General features: G+C 37.3%; 1 protein-coding gene and 1 pseudogene across 1 annotated transcript in view; both read left to right on the plus strand.

Moving 5' to 3' along the window:
* loco (regulator of G protein signaling family member locomotion defects) overlaps positions 1-16383 on the plus strand; it is a 131510-nt gene that overhangs the window by 65437 nt on the left and 49690 nt on the right. The gene's annotated exons all lie outside the window — the stretch shown is intronic.
* Positions 4470-4547, plus strand: LOC140745669 (uncharacterized; annotated as a pseudogene).

Genomic DNA, 16383 nt, shown 5'->3' on the forward strand with positions numbered 1-16383 from the left:
TGAAGAAATGTTTGTTTATCATGACGGCCGGATTGATTGTGTTGATAGTGGAGCACGCTGTATACTCCAGCGTCAATGTACGTTCTCAAAAAGACAAGATCGACCTTTGTTGAGACTATCATATTACGAAACAAAAAAACTATATTGTTTCGTGCTATCGTTGTGTGTATATTCATTTGTTTGACAATTTTCCATAGTCAATTGAACAATTACATTTGTATTGTAATAGTCAAAGGACGCTATTTTGTTTTTTGGATTTTTTTTGTTTTTTATAATATAACAGTAGCAGACGAGCATGCAGTCCACCTGATGGTAAGTGGCTACTGCCGCCTATGGACATCTGTAATCAACCCCAGATAGTATTAGATATTCCTACCTGAGGTCGGCCACAGATGCGCCGCTACCCCTCAGGACTAAGCTGGAACGCCTCGGAGAAGTATGTCTCCCTTACCACACCCTTCAAACCGGAACACAGCAGCGCCTAACACTGCTGTTATTAGGTAGAAATAGGTGTGGCGGTGGTGCCGCCGGAGTCGAACCACAAAGGGTTCTACCACCTTCAAGTATCTATCAAGGATATCAAGGGAGGGTTTATCTTCCAGTTAACTTCAACTTTGTGAGGTCACAACTCTTGTGTCTCGGCCGTCATCTTGAAAAAAGAATTGCAAATTGGTTTTGTGCCCTGCCGGGCAATTATTCGTCACACATAAAATTTGTAAGTATATTATCTACCATAATGTTCTAAACGGCCGGATTGATTGTGTTGATAACGGAGCACGCTGTATACTCCAGCGTCAATGTACTTTCTCAAAAAGACAAGATCGACTTTTATTGAGACTTTATTTCCAATTCATTTGTTTGTCAGTAGCGTGCTTTTGGGCAATTGTTTGAAAATCACGGCGGATGTGTCTTAGTATTCTTCTGCGCTACTTTGAGAATCGTTGATATCTGTAGTGGAATGTCAATTACATTTGTTTTAATATACATTAAAAGCTTTATAACAGCATTTTCGAGTGTAGAGATAACATGATTGTTGTGTGTCGACAGAAACTGACAGACAGACATCGCACAACTTTTTAGTTGATCTAAAAATGTTACATGTGACTTTGTTTGACGCAGATAAGCACTAAGAAATGATTAAGGAGGCTGCAAAGGATTAATATACAGAACATCGAGTTTGAATATTCTATAAACACGAATTCACTTATGATGAAATGTATGTTCAGCGCTAAGTTTCATCATAACTTTTATTGTAATACAAGTATACTATCGACATGTAACTTTTATACGCGGCCGTCCTCGGGATCGTCCTCGTCCTTGCTGGACGGTTCGAGTCTTACCGGCCGCAACCCCGGAAGCCCCCTTTTATGCTGGGCGCATACATTCGTTTTCCTTGTTAGGTTTCCTAATCTGATCGTAATTTTGCTCTTCTAAATATATATGTATAACTCAAAGGTGACTGACTGACATAGTGATCTATCAACGCACAGCCCAAACCACTGGACGGATCGGGCTGAAATTTGGCATGCAGGTAGATGTTATGACGTAGGCATCCGCTAAGAAAGGATCAATTATAACCCCAAGGGGATAAAATAGGGGATGAAAATATTACTTCTGATAAAACTGACTCTCATTCATCCTGCGCGCATTTAATGGGTGTACCCAATAACGACGTCTTTTTTTTCTTGTGCAGCGCCAGTAGTAAGGCAATTACTATTAAGACGTTGTCGTCCATGTTGACGTGCTTTCGCATGTATAAGCTTTATAAGCGTCACTCAGAGTAGTGGTGGTAAAAATCCTAATACAAAAAACCGAATGTCTGCGGAAGGCTTACGGAAATTCGAACCCGAAATCCTGATCAGGAAACCTAACCAGTAAGACGAATGTATGCGCCCGCGATGAGTCGCCTCTTACGACAGGCCGGGGATATACTATCGCTATGTTAATAGATAGTCTGAATACGAGTGTGTAGCGATGCTGTAATATCGATCATCGACGGACAGTCGATCACGTTTCGTCACGCCACTCAGACACTTCCCTGTCGCATTTACATAAGCGCTTCGTTGTTCTATTGTATTCTTAGTTTTTATTCTTACACTTTCTTATAGTGAACTAACAAGCGCCTAACTGTTGTTGAAAATAAGTGAAACATATTTCTGCATTATAACAGCCGTGTTGAGCGCTGCTGTTTTCTGGTTAGAAGGGTGTGGTGAGGGAGAAACACTTTCACTAGTCGTTCCAACTTAGTCCTCAGGTAATCTTACTTAAAAGCGACAGACGACGTAAACATAAGGCTAAGGACCCTCGGAACGTTTTCTCCGTTTACGCACGTGGTCGGAAATAGCTTTTTTCTGTTTTGAAAAACCCGAACGCGCAGCATTTAAAATGTAAGTGAAAGGTAGTTGTCACTTCCTAAAACGTAGGTTCCTAAAACGTAGTCGAAAACAAGTCATTTACAAAACCAGTGACAGCTATCCAACGTCCCCGCGGCAGAAAATCGCGCCATGTGTTCTCTCCCTAATACCGGTTATTTTGAAGCAAATAATTATGCATAAGGGAGATTTTACTTTTTTTATACAAAAAGATCAGCATTAAGAATTTTTTTTTTTTTTTAACTAAAGGGGCTCAATATTCATTTATTCTACTTCAGAAGTATTTAAGCTTCATTAGCAACTAATTACGTATACTTATCTATTTGCAAAACTCTTGAGCAATGTTGAACCCGCGAACAATACAGTTCAAGTCGGCGGTCCGACGACCGTTGCCGGCAGGGTCAGGTGGCGTGACACCTGCGTCACGCCACCTGCCCACCCCTGCTATCAGTGCTGGGAACACCGCCTTTTTGTTATGTGCACACTTGTTACACATATGTATGTAGGTAATTTTAACAAGTAATAAATAACTGTACTACGATTACCTTTAATGACTGTTTATTTCTTAGTGACCTGTATGTACATTATTGACTTCCGTCCGTTATTACCTACTAATGAATCATCGAATGTTTTGCTTATCGAAGATCGATATTTGACAGTTGCTAGACAGTAACTAGTTGATAGTTTTTTTTATTAATAACGGGCACCAGTAGGCAAAATTCTCAAAATTTATAATGAGCGATAGTCATAAGTCGTCTTTGCAAGAGTAATGCCAATTGGCAACAATGTCGAATAATCGACAAGAAGTTATATAACACATCAACATCTGTTATTGACTGGTGCGTTTTTACCCTTAGGATTTATTTTTGGCCACTCCTAAGGCACGGAGGCTACTTTCATACATATCTTCTGCATGCAAAAGAATACTGTTAAAAAGTAATCTACTATGCTCACTAGCCTGTTAAAAACATCTTCGTAAAGATATCGAGGCGCATACGATGTGATTACATATACATGTTTTCACGTCGTTTTGTTTTTTCACATTCAAAACTGCCTGGAAATTCAGTTACCTGATACGTTGTACAAGAAACTCAATATATCAGGGCTTAATAAAGGTTCAATGGGATCTTTTTCAAGGTCTTTGAATACCAAAAATCAATGGAATGAATGAACGAGTTCAGGTTTTGCTTTCTTTTATTTCTTATACGATCTTTTTGTGGTTTCAAGATATCCCTCGGTTAAACTGTCTCTTTTATGTATGAGGTCTGCCTTGTTATTTAACGAACTTCCTCTGCATGCAAGCCCGTGTCCCTTAGAAATGAATGAAATGATTCATAAGTTTTTTTTCTAATATAAGAGTAGCAGACGAGCATGCAGTCCACCTGATGGTAAGTGGCTACTGCCGCCCATGGACATCTGTAATCAACCAAATAGGATTAGATATTCCTACCTGAGGTCGGCCACAGATGCGCTGCTACCCCTGAGGACTAAGCTGGAACGCCTCGGAAAAGTCTGTCTCCCTTACCACACCCTTCAAACCGGAACACAGCAGCGCCTAACACTGCTGTTATTAGGTAGAAATAGGTGTGGCGGTAGTGCCACTGGAGTCGAACCACAAAAGGTTCTACCACCTTCAAAGTTATTAGTTTATTAGGGTACCGTACCCAGAGGATAAAAACGTGAACCTATTTCCAATTTTCTACTGTCTGTACGTCTGTCACAGAGATCTATCTCTTCAACCGTAGTAGATAAAACACTTGCTATGGCCGCTAAAGCAACAACTACAGAAAAAAAAGATAAAAAAATTGATGCTACGCAACTTTCTGTGTGTATATAATAGTGCGAGTTCGACTTGCACTTGGCCGGTTATTCGCTATCTCTTATAGGTTTATTATTATTGATGGACGAATGATGTGTTGATCGGAGGCTGTTTTCTAATTGTGTCAAGTGCGCAAAATCAAATCTTGCCAGAGGCACTTATCTCCTTTAGATACTGGTCAAGTCTGTTAATGGATTTTATAACATCCATAGCTTAGCCATTGCACACATCTTTGGCATAGAGGAAACTTAACTCTTTTCTAGGAGTTGTCTTATTCAGTGTCTATTGAAAGGAGAGATGGAGACAAGGATGGAACACATAAATGGTTAAGGGCACAATCTTGACCACATTTTTGTCCCTGTAGTTCCGGGACCAGAATAGGGCTACGGTATCCCCTGCCTGTCATAAGAGGCGACTAAAAGGGGGCTTCCGGGGTTGCGGACGGCAAGAGTGGGAGCTCAAACCGCCCGGCCAGCGACCCCGGGAAGGACGGCGGTATGTGTGGTCGCATACCGTCGTGCACACCAGACGGTGTGGTGAGCATCAAGCTTACCTGGGCGGAGCCCGACGGGGCACAGCGCTAAGAGGATTCCGGTTGCGTTCCGTTGGAGATCCCGGAGTCCTCTACGCAGCGCCGAGGACGGCCACCGGGGAGGTTTTAGTGCGGTAAGAGTCCCACATAACCCCGTGTCGCTCCCACGCCACCGGGTACCTTTTGAAGGCTTCCCTCTCGTTAACAAAAAATAAAAAAAGGAGTTGTCTTATTCAACAGAATAGCGATAAAATTATGAGTAAGATATGACCACGATAGATTGTCCTATTAAAATGCACCAAGTGTCTCCCAATCAAGCACGCGCGAATTCCTATATATAGCCAGATGTCCGCTTAAACATTACGATCACACTTCTTAATTTCCTCACAGAGGATGTGATGATGTGTGATTAAAATCTTAATGATTATTCTTATTATATCCGCTCGGGAGACGGATGTGTTTATGTTAATTATATTGGGTATAGAAAATGGAATTTAGTCGATCAATTTTGACTTTTGGAACAGAATAGTTACACTTAATCCAATAAACATTGTCGTTTTATTTTATAATATTAAAATAAAGTAGCAAACGATCATGGAGTCCACCTGATACTGATGATGATTTTTGACTGAGGACTACACATGTCTTGCTGAGGATTTACTTGGAATGTTTCGTATATGAACCTTTACGAATTCTTGACCAGTTGCCGGTAACTAAAGTCGGCTGAAAATGTAAAATAACTGGCGGTAAGGAAACTACAAAACTTTGCAACTGTGCACGTGCATTGTGCCACCAAGGGTCGTACCCTTACCACATCCTTAAAACTAGAAGCCCCCATTTGTAAAATATTCTCGAGATGCAATACGTAGATTTTTCCGAAAGAGTTAATATATTAACGTAACGTAGAATAGAATAGCACTTGATATTCAGAAACTGTAACAATAAACACATGAATTAAAAAATAAAAAAAACGAGTCAATCGTTACAGGTAATTGTAATTCTAGTTTAATCGTGGTTACCTCATAAATTCGCGTGAACAAAACGCAATCGTTAATCTTAATATGGTGTATAATGTGGTGTCATGCAGAGCTCATCTGACAACGGACATCCGTGATGTGATGAGGTGTCCAATAAAACACCGGATGTACATAAGGGCATTGCTCTCCACACAGTTGAGAATTGAACCTTATTCCTAAACAAATTGAGAGAGCGTTGAAGGTGGTAGAACCCTTTGTGGTTCGACTCCGGCGGCACCACCGCCACACCTATTTCTACCTAATAACAGCAGTGTTAGGTGCTGCTGTGTTCCGGTTTGAAGGGTGTGGTAAGGGAGAAAGACTTTTCCGAGGCATTCCAGCTTAGTCCTCAGGGGTAGCGGCGCATCTGTGGCCGACCATAGAATATCTAATCCTATCTGGGGTTTATTACAGATGTCCATGGGCGGCAGTAGCCACTTACCATCAGGTGGACTGCATGCTCGTCTTCTACTCTTATATGATAAAAAAAAAGCCTTCAATAGTGGGAATACCTACATTTAACTTGAAAGATAAATAAATTTATAATCTAACTGTTTTTGAATTGAAATCAGCTTATTTTGATTCCGTACAACCGGATGACGACTATTGTGCCAAACGCCAAAAATCAACAAATAAAAAGAACAGTGAAGTAATAAAACTCCATATAAACAAGTATGAGATAAACATTAGAAGTAAATCAAGACAAGCGTTTGTTTGTGCAATAGCATTGTATATGACTCACACGGCCCAATTCAGAAGATCTGATTTGGTCCGAACCAGAGATAGAATAGTCACTGGTTAAGTATGTCTGAACGTTTGATCTGTTTTAGATAAAACAGGCCATGTATCTAGGAGATAAAAATTAGTCTGGGAAAGGAGAAATAGTCTGGTAATTAGATAAAGAACGTGGTAACCCAAATTATTGTCTGTAAGATTAGCTTTTTTATAAAAAGAACAAGAAATTGTTTTTTTGTGTAGATCTACCACACCTCATTTATGTTAAAATCCCTCACGCCGTTTGGACTGCAGGGCGTCTCATATGAATGAGATGTACAGTCACGAGCATAAATATATGACTATGGGCAGATCAGCAAAAACATGTGACCCCATAACGAGTTCAATAATATATGCCTGCACGAACGCAGCAAAAATATCTGACATTTATAGGCAGCAAAAATATGTGATGATAACGTTGATCAAATAATTGTGACATGTGTTATGACATGTGACGTCAACTAAGGTGCAATAATATCTGACATAATTTATAAATATCTTTGATGTAAATGTATCAACCTACCGGTCAAAGGGGCCAATGTATTTATCCGGAGAATATGAGCAAAAAACACGTTATAAATAATTTCTCATATTTTTTTATTTAAGTAAAAAAAAACAAGGTTAAAGACAGAGACAGGATAATTAATGTATTTTAACAGTGTGAATTATCCAAATCCGAATCTATAAGGATTAGCGAAAAATGCTAAAAGGAGTTACGAGGCCGATTTTGATAAAAACTAATACTGCATTATTAGTTTTTAGGGTTCCGTACCCAAAGGGTAAAAAGACAACCGGAAAATAAGTATTATACTTATTTTTCCCTTACTTATTATACTTATCCCTTACTTACTTATTATACTTATACTTACAAAGGGTCCCGGGTTCGATCCCCGGCCAGACAGATACCTAAATGATGAATTTAGATTCCTGTTTCTGGGTCTGGGTGTTTGTGTAAATTTTTAATTGACGATCTTTGATAGTCAAAACATTGTCCCTGTAGTACCGGGACCAGAATAGGGCTACGGTATCCCCTGCCTGGCGTAAGAGGCGACTAAAAGGGGCTTCCGGGGTTGCGGGCGGCAAGAGTGGGAGCTCAAACCGTCCAGCAAGCGACCCCGGGAAGGACAGCGGTTTGTGTAGTCGTATATCACTGTAATCACCAGGGGATGTGAGAGGAGCGTAAATTGCTCCCCGCAGGGCAGAGCCCGATAGAAGGGCATCGCGTTAGGAGGACTCCGGTTGTGTTCCGTTGGAGATCCCGGAGTTCTCCACCAAACGCTGAGGACGGCCACCGGGGGGGATTTAGTGCGGTAAAAATCCCACATAACCCGGCGTCACTCCCATGGCGTCGGGTACCTTTTGAAGGTTTTTTTTTTTGTTGACGAGGGGGAACCTCGTCAACAAAAAAAAAAAACAAAGGGTCTGGGTGTTTGTGAATTTGTCTAAGTGTCTGTTCATGGCACCCACGACACAGGGAATCCTAGTGTGGGGCTGTGAGTGTAGAAAGCGTTTTTTTTTTTTTTTAATACTAAACATCTGGTGGTACGGAAGCCTGTGCGAGTTTGACTCGTACTTGACGAATTATTTAAAATATCCCTATACGGGAAGCGAACGAGTTTATTTTGAAAAAAAAATACACACCTTATATTATTTCACTATCGCATACTGTCCCTTATACGGATTAAATGACAAATTATAGGAAACGCTTCAATTTCATCCTGTCTACAACAAAAATAATATGTCCTAACGACTTTTACAATATAATATAGATTATATATTATTAAACTAAAATGGTTACGAATATTCTGCTAAGACAAAATATAAAAAAAAAAACATTACCGCAACAGTTAATTGATACATGTAACTTTAATTATTTATATTAAGTTCTACAATCAGCAATATTATCGGAGAAATAGGTTCTGTCTTTTTGATATCGCTTATATATATTTTTATCGTTAAAAAGTGGGTAGTAGATCTTTTTATCCAACGCTGCCGTGTAACGTTTCGGAATTGTTTGATAGTGTATTATTAGAAACCTATTCAATTTCTTTTTATTATAAGTAGTATTATTTTAATTAATTATTTTGTATTATTTTCATGATGTGTTATTTTTATAATAATAACTTCTTATTTATAAAGTCACTGGCTGATACGATTCTACGACTTAGCATAAAAAAGAAAAAGAACGCGGCTTGACGTTCAAGTTGTATTTTGAGCCGGAATAACAAAAGTGAATAGATTAATATTGTCACATATTTTTGCTTCGTAAGGTAGTCACAATTATTTGATCAACGTTGTCATCACATATTTTTGCTGCCTATTAATGTCAGATATTTTTTCTGCGTTCTTGCAGGCAGATATTACTGAACTTGTTCTTGGGTCAGATATTTTTGCTAATCTGTCCATAGTCATATATTTATGCTCGTGACTGTACATACGCTTGAAACATAGTTAACTCTCCACATTCAGTAAAAAATACTGGCAAACAATACAACTTCAGCTTTAAATAAAGTTTCTCATAATGCTGGTACTATCAACCGATTGAGAAAATATTTGGATTATAAAGAATAAAAAATATATTTATTTTTATATTTATAAATATTTTATTTAAATACTTTATAGTAAGTTACTCAAACAGATTACATTCAATGCCAGACAGATAAAGCACATAGAGATTTAAAATTCCGTTGACGACGTGAGATATATATAGATCCAAATAATCAGTTATCTCCGATAGTTTCCTTCTAACAGTAAACAGAGCTTAGCTTAATACAACGCCGACAAAACATATAATAAAGGTTTACATGAAAAAAAAAAACGCAAAATGTTTTGAATGATAGTAAAATAGTAATTAGTATGAGTCGAGCGGGGATCGACCACCGCCACACCTATTTCAATTCTGATGAAGAAATTCTATGTTTCGTTGGAAGGGTGTAGAAGAAGCCAGCATCTTACTTACATTTGAGACCACCTTAGTCTTCAGAAACTGTAACGCATCTGTAATTGACTTCTGGTAAAACATTTCTTGTAAATGGAGTTTTCATCAGATGTCCATGGGCGGTAGTGACAACTATCTGGTCTGCATGCTCCGTTGCTATTTCAATATTATTGGAAATCGGTGTAATAAGTCTAACAACCTACTCTACGCCAGATTGGTGGACTACAGCCTTTTCTGGAAGCGGTGGAATAGTTACGGGTCGATAATGAAACATGTTTTTAGAAAACTTGTTATTAAATCTAACATAAGAGTGAGTGGTTACTTCCTTATCTTTTTGATATAAAACTTGAGGAGTTACCGATTTAATTGGATACGCTAATAAGAGCCTATCTCCAGCCGTGACAGATTGCGTTAATTCTAGATTATTTCCTGCATTTCTGCGTTATCTAGATAATGGATTCCAAGATGGCTGCTCCAACTGGAGCGGACAGGGTTTGAGTGAAAACATTTCTCCTGATAATTAATCTTTATTACTTTGTGTTTCACGAGCTTAATGAGGACTATCTCTCTTACTTCTGTCAGGGAAATATATAATTTATTAACTGAAAAGGGGCTTTGTAATAGCTAATACCTAATTTATACGAATCCAACGACACTTCCATGTTAAAATTCGTCAAGGCGGCAGCGCGTGCCAAGGAAAGAAATACAGATGGTATATATGTCGGAACAGGATGGCCAAATTAGTTAATTTTTGTATGTGTTCCCGAACCGACATCTTTGTTACTTCATATTTGTCAGGATAATTATGATACAGGTATCACGTATACAGTCACAGATATTCTTATCACTAGCTTATGTCTCTTAACTCAATCACTGGTAATACTTTACATAGTCCCTAAATAACTTTACTGAGAATATTCTAATTAATACAACTACAACTAAATGGACACTATCAAAACGGAGACAGTTCCTCGGTGCGCGCAAGTCAACTTCACTCGTCGGGTCCCAAGTCGCTCTCTATGCGTTCGTCCCTTACGACCGCCGCACCGAGACTCTGTCGAAGCTCCACCAAGTGCTTTAGGTGTAGCTTGTGTTCTGAAGTACCCATTTTATGACGTCACAGGTGACCACTCCGACATATATATGTATTTCGCTGTAGAGTAAAAATATTTAGGTATTGAATACTTTGAAGACGTCTGTTTACGTCGTTTTTATTGTTTCTTTGTTGTCCTGTCTTCATTTGGTATTACGTAATCAGGAAACGGAATAAAATCAAACTACTCCTAAAATCCAAAGTACTTTCTAGCTATTTTAGTATAAAGTGTAGGTATGTGCACATAATTTCCATTACCTCGCATTGTTTTTCAGAGAGTGTGTTTGGGATGAACGTAATTATATCGAGAATTTTCCATTAACCTATATTCTTAGATTCGTTAACAAAATGTGTTGAAGAGTTAACGTATGCTGTAATTTGGGCTTTTACCTATATGCTACTATTTTCAAAAAATTAAGTTTCGTAAATTTAAAGGCAAACTGATGCTTAAAAGCATTGTGTCATAACCAAGGTTTTATTTAAGTTAGAATTTTATAATATATTTTGACTTAATGTGAATAGAACAATGGGATTGTCTCGAAAATATACGGAAAAAAGTGTACAAATGTACAGTCAGCTTCAGTAGTAGAGTTCATCTTCTTTTAAAACTACGACGTTCATCTAATTATAGTTCTAGTTTTGTTTAGCTACTTAGGAATGCTTGGGTGTAGGCACAGGTTTTTTTTAAACCTTAATCTGTTCATTTACATACGGAGCTGACTGTACAAGTGTACATGCATGCACGTAAAAATTAAAATGAGCCCGCAGTAACGTAACGAATTTGGTCTCAACGATATTAGTTTCACATATCCAAGTTTATCAATCGATTGCTATCTATTTTTGGATGTCCACCCAAATAGAGAAAGAAGTTTCTTATTGTTCTTGTACTGTCACGAATTTTGTACTGTTTATGACGCAAAAAAGCTCTTAATAGATGCTGCACTTTTAAATGTTATAATATATTTTTCTTTGTCTACAGTACATCAAGATTTATTTCCTGAACAGATTTCTTCGTTAAAGTTGAGTTGTTGAAAATATTTAAATGAAGAACTTACAATATAATGAAACCAAAAATAATTATTTCTACGTCACACGTAACCAATTATTTCGTACGTCCTTCTCATTTTAAAGTTATTAAATACTAGTTTTTGCCCGCGGCTTCGCCGGCGTTTAAATGTAAATAATATAAGATACTAACATACATACAACTGAAAATTCGTACCTTCAACATTGCTAAAGATCATCACTTGATCAAATGCGTAGTACACGATTCAATCCTTACTAATGTCGATTAAAATAATCGATGTTTTGGGTCCAAAAGATCGATTCTCATATTAATCGATCTTAGATCCCCATCCCTAGTTCCCGTGGGATTTCCGGGATAAAAACTATCCTATGTCCTTTCTCGGGTCTTAGACTATCTTTGTACAAAATTTCATTAAGATCGGTTCAGTGGTTTGGGCGTGAAGAAGAGACAACCAGACAGACAGACAGACAGACAGAGTTACTTTCGGATTTATAATATTAGTAAGGATTAATATCAATCTTCATATACTTTTTTATTGATTATTAAAAACTTAAACATTCTTGTAAATAGCAGCACATATGCACATACGAGTATAAAAATATGAATACGGGAGGAACACATTTACTCGGCATGTCCCATTTATTAATCGCTGCCCGTCTATTTCGGATATACGGAACCAGGAATAAACTTCCTGGTGACGACGATTATGACGTTCTAGACTTAAAAGTAAAGTCTTATTAGGTTACCTTATAAACCTAATAGACGGGTTGTTAATAAACCGATATACAAAATATTATAGGGGTGAAATACGCTGAAGTTTCTGCGTACGTTGGAACAGCTAAATGGCTCAAATTTGACGAACGCACTCCGTGCTTCGTGATAACATGCATTGTGCATGCAAATACACTGTGTTCTAGTATGTTTCACAACCTTAGGGAGGACTATAATGTTATCTGGGGTTGATTAAAGATGTCCATAGGCGTCAGCAGCTCGTGGACTGCACGCTCGTTTGCAACGCTATAAAGAAGTATTTGCCCAGTCGCGTAAAGATACCTCGACTCAGCTCGTAGATTTTTGTGACATTTCTGTAACAAACCTTCTACAAATGAGCATAGCAACTCAGAAAACGAAAACTGTGCCAACCAAACTACTCGTGATGCTGTCAACTACGTCTCGATCTATCTTCCATTGTATTTTTGTAAGTGGAACCACGTGCGTCGGCTAGTGCATAGCAGATACGGAAGATAATTCAATATCACATGATCGGAGATACTTCTGATACTGCTATCCCGGAGATTAAGCGCTAATCTCCGATAGGTTGATGATGTGCTGCGTCACAGATAACTTGATCACATTGTACGAATACAATGACTAAGACATGTACATGAGAAGGTCTGATTTGATACCCTTATGGCACAGTAGACCATACGGACTTTAATTTCTTTCAACATTTTTCTACTCTTTTTCCTTAAGGAAAAAGTAGTTCTTTTGAAGAAATTAACTGAATTCAGTTGAGTTAAGAGAATTGAGTTGACTCTATTAATAGTACCCGAAAATTTGCTTCTTCGAAATGTGCGATATAAATAAAAGAAAATGTTATACCAAGGATCAAGAATATTTGAAAGATGATTATGAAGAGAATCAGATAAACATTAGCTTCGTGGAAGGATACTCAATAATGATTTTAATTGATAGCTGAATACGATCATTATTTTTTCTTGACAACTAGAAGAAGTCTAACAATTCTTCGTAAAGTTGTGGGAATTTACGAAAACACTATTTATGTAGTGACTTCAATTACTTTGAAGTTTTTCTCGCAAATCGTCCCACAGTTGCGTGAGTAATCCATGACAAGAAGCATATTTATAATTAACTTTTTATGAGAAGTCTACAATGTACTTGTCAATTATCATTAATAGTGTTATTTTTAAAGTAATAATGTGTCTGATTAATTGCTGCCTCGAGCTCAAGAATGACTTTATAAGAATAAGGTATATCAGTCACACATGCTTTCACACATTTTTTCTTATCTTATACATCTATCTCCTTACATTATCTCTGATTCTTCCTCACTCTCTTTCCCTATTTCTCTCTCGATTTCACAATTTCTCTTTCTTTCAATCTCATATCGCCTATTTATTGTTTCATATTTTTCGTACCGCATATGCTTCTGTGCTTTAAGCCTCTCTCCTTGGCAATTGCCCTTTTCTCTCTATTTCTCTACTTCAGCCGATGTTTCATTATTACTTACTATTGATGACTTATGATTTCTATCTCCTTTATAACATTTTATTTATAAATATCTATTATATATTAGAAAATTTGTCTCAAAGTCGCTTTAAAGCTTCATCTGAAATTCAAATATACACTTAAACGCAAATTGCACACGGTTACATACTAACCGGAAGCAAATATTTGCTGTTTACGCAAATGTTTGATCACGACAGGAAATGAACTCGGAACTTCGCCGTAGTTCAGCCTCTGTGTGGTCATCGTTGTCTCAATATTTGACGAATAACTTTTCAGTCACGATCGAAGTTGAATAGTCTCTTGAAAATGTTCAGTGGTTCGTTGATATTTCAATTCTTTTTTCATAATTTTTAATAAGTTCAGCTAAAAATCCAAAATATGAAAGGGAAGTCGGTGTTTCATTAACCTCTATATTTTAATAGTAGTAGCAATCGGAAAGTAGATAATGTTAAGTCTTCATTGTACATATAAATACTATGCTAAACAGATATTATAAGTCTTATCAAATCCTACGGAGGAACTTACGAATTTTCAGTTGCATGCAATACTACTATCGGTTCGACCTCTTAAGACCTCTACTGAGAAGATCCGAATTTTTGTTATAAATAATTACGTTAAAAAATATGACAGTTTTAGCCACTTATGTAAATGCATCATATTTTATGTGTAGAGTCGTAAGATATCTATATTTTTAAATTGCAGGTATATCTTTTGTAACATTATTTATGGCGCCTTATCAACAAGAACTAGTTTGTATGCGTTATCTGTATTCTCATAAAAACAACTTTGATGTGTATCTTATCTCTATTGATATGTCAACGAACTTCGACTTTGCTTTTCAATTTTCATGTTATGGAAATTAAAATTAGCTTTGTCTGCCTGGTCGGGAATCGAACCTCGACTCTTTATCGAAGTGATATCCTTTACGCCATGGGAGTCACCAACATGTTAGACTGTAGAACCCTAGATCTACTCATATTATGTAGAAACGTCTGCAAAGTTTCAGACAATTTTCAAATTTTTAAGGTGTTAGATCCCTCTGTGATTTGTCTCCGGAGGCACCACCGCCACACTTATTTTATTCAAAAAAATAACAGCAGTGTTATGCGTTGCTGTGTTCTGCTTTGAAGGGTGTGGTAAGGGACACATATTATCAGAAGTACCGGTGCATCTGTGACCAACCTCAGGTAGGATTCTTATCTTATCTGGGCTTGATTACAGAAGACCATAAGCGACAGCAACCACTTACGAACAGGTAATCTGATCTGGTCATTCTTTTCTGCTATACCTATATTATAAAAAAATCATCAAAACTTTGGACGAAATGACGGATTTTCTAACAATGTAAACATCGGTAAAAATCAAAGTAAACCATGTAAAACGTCATTACAAAACCAGATTGATTCAGTAACATGACTAGTGTATTCAAATACCAATATAACTCGACCAAAAGCGCTGTATGTCTCGTGGACAATGACGTCACAATACTCACAATGGGCTGTTTGGTGACGGGTTTGGAGTAAATGTATGTTAATATTTGTGCTAGCCACTAAGTGTCACGTAAGCCAGTTTGATTATATAAGTAGCTGGTCATATCGCTAAGGACAGCTAAGGACAGCCAAAAGTAGCCTTCTTAGGTTCATTAGGAGCAAGGCTTTTTGCATTTTTAGGATCACACTACAATCCGTTGTTGTGTGTGAGATAAAAAGAAGATGAAAATACCTATATGTGGGACTGAAATGTAAATTTAGGTACATGTTTGTGTGTTCGGGTATCAAACAATGAATACTGTGTGTATCACTGTCACTGGAATGATAAAAGCTCCCTCAACTGCCGCAAAATGCAATTCACCAATTTGGAAATAAATCCATTAAATATGTTCAGTGATATACCAACTAAGTCCTCAGGGGTAGCAACTCAGCTGAGACCAACCTCAGGCAAGATTTCTACCTTATATGGGATTAACACATATACCCATGTGGTTACATACATACATCTATATAGCAATAATCTCTTACCAACTGAACTACACACTCGTTTTTATTTCATTCTTTCATTTTACTTAAAATAATTGGTCTTACACTATTTCTAAGTTCGTTCTCGAATACTACATGGGTTGGTCTTAATTTTTTTTTTTTTGGTTTGGTCACGAAATATTTCGGAATGTCGTTGTTCTTACATGCGGATGTATTTTTGAGTGTTTTACTTAATGTTCGGCTAATCAGTTTAACAACACAAGATTGCATTTTCACACAAGGTCGACTGATTGATAAGACTCGAATTGCACGATTGTTTGTGGAGGGAAAGAGACGGACTATATGACTGAAAGACTCCAATGACTGATAATATAATCATTGTAGAGTAGAGTACAGTATAAATAAATTTAGTAGAGACTTAGGAATTATTAAGAAAATAAAGAAAAAATATTTAATCCTAAGTAACTATTTTTGGATGTACATTTTATGCAAAGTTCTATATCAACTACGTTATTTTTTTTTCCATAAAATTGGCTATTAATTGAAACGATACGGGCAATCCATCTGAGGGTAAGTGGTCCTCGCT

The sequence above is a fragment of the Epargyreus clarus genome, unplaced genomic scaffold (genome assembly GCF_041222505.1).
Source record: "Epargyreus clarus isolate Ecla_fem2 unplaced genomic scaffold, WU_Ecla_fem_2.2 ptg000010l, whole genome shotgun sequence".
Lineage (NCBI taxonomy): Eukaryota > Metazoa > Arthropoda > Insecta > Lepidoptera > Hesperiidae > Epargyreus > Epargyreus clarus.